The sequence below is a fragment of the Phymastichus coffea genome, unplaced genomic scaffold (genome assembly GCF_024137745.1).
Source record: "Phymastichus coffea isolate CEN01 unplaced genomic scaffold, Cenicafe_Pcof_1.1 PCOF00089, whole genome shotgun sequence".
Lineage (NCBI taxonomy): Eukaryota > Metazoa > Arthropoda > Insecta > Hymenoptera > Eulophidae > Phymastichus > Phymastichus coffea.
In genome coordinates this window covers 1,060,001-1,065,000 of record NW_026706900.1, presented here as the reverse complement: position 1 = coordinate 1,065,000, position 5,000 = coordinate 1,060,001, and positions in this window count along the sequence as shown.

Genomic DNA, 5,000 nt, shown 5'->3' with positions numbered 1-5,000 from the left:
CACGACGTTTCATGCCAGGGACTTGCTGTATTCACAAGTGACTCGCCGCGCACGACGTTTCAGGCCTGGGACTTGCTGTATTCACAAGTGACTCGCCGCGCACGACGTTTCAGGCCTGGGACTTGCTGTATTCACAAGTGACTCGCCGCGCACGACGTTTCAGGCCAGGGACTTGCTGTATTGACAAGTGACTGGCCGCGCACGACGTTTCAGGACAGGGACTTGCTGGATTTACAAGTGACTCGCCGCGCACGACGTTTCAGGCCAGGGACTTGCTGTATTCACAAGTGACTCGCCGCGCACGACGTTTCAGGCCAGGGACTTGCTGTATTCACAAGTGACTCGCCGCGCACGACGTTTCAGGCCTGGGACTTGCTGTATTCACAAGTGACTCGCCGCGCACGACGTTTCAGGCCAGGGACTTGCTGTATTGACAAGTGACTCGCCGCGCACGACGTTTCAGGCCAGGGACTTGCTGTATTCACAAGTGACTCGCCGCGCACGACGTTTCAGGACAGGGACTTGCTGGATTTACAAGTGACTCGCCGCACACGACGTTTCAGGCCAGGGACTTGCTGGATTTACAAGTGACTCGCCGCGCACGACGTTTCAGGCCAGGGACTTGCTGGATTTACAAGTGACTCGCCGCGCACGACGTTTCAGGCCAGGGACTTGCTGTATTGACAAGTGACTCGCCGCGCACGACGTTTCAGGCCAGGGACTTGCTGTATTGACAAGTGACTCGCCGCGCACGACGTTTCAGGCCAGGGACTTGCTGTATTGACAAGTGACTCGCCGCGCACGACGTTTCAGGCCAGGGACTTGCTGTATTGACAAGTGACTCGCCGCGCACGACGTTTCAGGCCAGGCACTTGATGGATTTACAAGTGACTCGCCGCGCACGACGTTTCAGGCCAGGGACTTGCTGGATTCACAAGTGACTCGCCGCGCACGACGTTTCAGGCCAGGGACTTGCTGTATTCACAAGTGACTCGCCGCGCACGACGTTTCAGGCCTGGGACTTGCTGTATTCACAAGTGACTCGCCGCGCACGACGTTTCAGGCCTGGGACTTGCTGTATTCACAAGTGACTCGCCGCGCACGACGTTTCAGGCCAGGGACTTGCTGTATTGACAAGTGACTGGCCGCGCACGACGTTTCAGGACAGGGACTTGCTGGATTTACAAGTGACTCGCCGCGCACGACGTTTCAGGCCTGGGACTTGCTGTATTCACAAGTGACTCGCCGCGCACGACGTTTCAGGCCAGGGACTTGCTGTATTGACAAGTGACTCGCCGCGCACGACGTTTCAGGCCAGGGACTTGCTGTATTCACAAGTGACTCGCCGCGCACGACGTTTCAGGACAGGGACTTGCTGGATTTACAAGTGACTCGCCGCACACGACGTTTCAGGCCAGGGACTTGCTGGATTTACAAGTGACTCGCCGCGCACGACGTTTCAGGCCAGGGACTTGCTGGATTTACAAGTGACTCGCCGCGCACGACGTTTCAGGCCAGGGACTTGCTGTATTCACAAGTGACTCGCCGCGCACGACGTTTCAGGCCAGGGACTTGCTGTATTCACAAGTGACTCGCCGCGCACGACGTTTCAGGCCAGGGACTTGCTGTATTGACAAGTGACTCGCCGCGCACGACGTTTCAGGACAGGGACTTGCTGGATTTACAAGTGACTCGCCGCACACGACGTTTCAGGACAGGGACTTGCTGTATTGACAAGTGACTCGCCGCGCACGACGTTTCAGGCCAGGGACTTGCTGGATTCACAAGTGACTCGCCGCGCACGACGTTTCAGGCCTGGGACTTGCTGTATTCACAAGTGACTCGCCGCGCACGACGTTTCAGGCCAGGGACTTGCTGTATTGACAAGTGACTCGCCGCGCACGACGTTTCAGGCCAGGGACTTGCTGTATTCACAAGTGACTCGCCGCGCACGACGTTTCAGGACAGGGACTTGCTGGATTTACAAGTGACTCGCCGCGCACGACGTTTCAGGCCAGGGACTTGCTGGATTTACAAGTGACTCGCCGCGCACGACGTTTCAGGCCAGGGACTTGCTGGATTTACAAGTGACTCGCCGCGCACGACGTTTCAGGCCAGGGACTTGCTGTATTCACAAGTGACTCGCCGCGCACGACGTTTCAGGCCAGGGACTTGCTGTATTCACAAGTGACTCGCCGCGCACGACGTTTCAGGCCAGGGACTTGCTGTATTGACAAGTGACTCGCCGCGCACGACGTTTCAGGACAGGGACTTGCTGGATTTACAAGTGACTCGCCGCACACGACGTTTCAGGCCAGGCACTTGATGGATTTACAAGTGACTCGCCGCGCACGACGTTTCAGGCCAGGGACTTGCCAGTTGTACGGAATTCACGCGCATTGCCCCTCATGAACAGAAGAGTGTTAAGTGCAGGCGCATTGCATTTGCTGTTGTGGTCAAGGAGTCCCCCCTCCATCCCTTCTAACAATCCTGTTTGCTCGTTCCAGCCGACTAGATATCGGCCTGCTCCCGAGCGAGTGTACCCACAGCAGCGGTGCGAGCTCGTGGCATTAGCCTACTTCTCACATAATGAGCATTACCACCAACTATTTTCCATCTGTTATAGGCAATCGAGTCCGCTTTATGGAGGGTCACTAACGCTTTGATATTTCCACAGTTCGTGCTAAACGAGCGCCGGACGCTGCGTCGACGGAGCTCAGTCCGGAGCGGCGAACCCAGCTGTGCGCCGGTGTTCGCCGTAGCGCCACGTTGTCGGCGTACGGTCGCCGTTTCCACTGATTTTTGCGCGTTCAAATGAGAAGTTTGTCTGCCGGACAGTAGTTCGACGATAATATATAAGGACGACAGTCGAAATACCGTTAATACATTCGCGCCTATCACCAATCGGAAGACGTGCTCTATTGCCAGAGCTTTAAGAAGAAAAACTCGGAGTCGACGTTCGCCGCCTATTGACCAGGTCGAGAGAGCCGTCATCGAGTTCACGCGCATCCCCACCGAAACGTACATGTTCACGCGCATCGCTCTCCTTGGCCACGCATACGCAGCACATGTTCACGCGCATTGCTTTCGTTGGCCAGGAAAAAGGAAGCACAAGTCCACGCGCATTGCTTTCCTTGGCCAGCCAAACTCAGCACAAGTCCACGCGCATTGCCTTCCTTGGCCTCGCAAACGCAGCACAAGTCCACGCGCATTGCCTTCCTTGGCCTCGCAAACGCAGCACATGTTCACGCGCATTGCTTTCGTTGGCCAGGAAAAAGGAAGCACAAGTGCACGCGCATTGCTTTCGTTGGCCAGGAAAAAGGAAGCACTAGTGCACGCGCATTGCTCTCCCGGCCAGCCAAACGCAGCACAAGTCCACGCGCATTGCCTTCCTTGGCCTCGCAAACGCAGCACATGTTCACGCGCATTGCTTTCGTTGGCCAGGAAAAAGGAAGCACAAGTGCACGCGCATTGCTCTCGTTGGCCAGGCAAAAGGAAGCACAAGTGCACGCGCATTGCTTTCGTTGGCCAGGAAAAAGGAAGCACTAGTGCACGCGCATTGCTTTCCCGGCCAGCCAAACGCAGCACAAGTCCACGCGCATTGCCTTCCTTGGCCTCGCAAACGCAGCACATGTTCAAGCGCATTGCTCTCGTTGGCCAGGAAAAAGGAAGCACAAGTGCACGCGCATTGCTTTCGTTGGCCAGGAAAAAGGAAGCACTAGTGCACGCGCATTGCCTTCCCGGCCAGCGAAACGCAGCACAAGTCCACGCGCATTGCCTTCCTTGGCCTCGCAAACGCAGCACATGTTCAAGCGCATTGCTCTCGTTGGCCAGGAAAAAGGAAGCACTAGTGCACGCGCATTGCCTTCCCGGCCAGCCAAACGCAGCACAAGTCCACGCGCATTGCCTTCCTTGGCCTCGCAAACGCAGCACATGTTCAAGCGCATTGCTCTCGTTGGCCAGGAAAAAGGAAGCACTAGTGCACGCGCATTGCTCTCCCGGCCAGCCAAACGCAGCACAAGTCCACGCGCATTGCCTTCCTTGGCCTCGCAAACGCAGCACATGTTCACGCGCATTGCTTTCGTTGGCCAGGAAAAAGGAAGCACAAGTGCACGCGCATTGCTTTCGTTGGCCAGGAAAAAGGAAGCACTAGTGCACGCGCATTGCCTTCCCGGCCAGCCAAACGCAGCACAAGTCCACGCGCATTGCCTTCCTTGGCCTCGCAAACGCAGCACATGTTCACGCGCATTGCTTTCGTTGGCCAGGAAAAAGGAAGCACAAGTGCACGCGCATTGCTCTCGTTGGCCAGGCAAAAGGAAGCACAAGTGCACGCGCATTGCTTTCGTTGGCCAGGAAAAAGGAAGCACTAGTGCACGCGCATTGCTTTCCCGGCCAGCCAAACGCAGCACAAGTCCACGCGCATTGCCTTCCTTGGCCTCGCAAACGCAGCACATGTTCAAGCGCATTGCTCTCGTTGGCCAGGAAAAAGGAAGCACTAGTGCACGCGCATTGCCTTCCCGGCCAGCCAAACGCAGCACAAGTCCACGCGCATTGCCTTCCTTGGCCTCGCAAACGCAGCACATGTTCAAGCGCATTGCTCTCGTTGGCCAGGAAAAAGGAAGCACTAGTGCACGCGCATTGCTCTCCCGGCCAGCCAAACGCAGCACAAGTCCACGCGCATTGCCTTCCTTGGCCTCGCAAACGCAGCACATGTTCACGCGCATTGCTTTCGTTGGCCAGGAAAAAGGAAGCACAAGTGCACGCGCATTGCTTTCGTTGGCCAGGAAAAAGGAAGCACTAGTGCACGCGCATTGCTCTCCCGGCCAGCCAAACGCAGCACAAGTCCACGCGCATTGCCTTCCTTGGCCTCGCAAACGCAGCACATGTTCACGCGCATTGCTTTCGTTGGCCAGGAAAAAGGAAGCACAAGTGCACGCGCATTGCTCTCGTTGGCCAGGCAAAAGGAAGCACAAGTGCACGCGCATTGCTTTCGTTGGCCA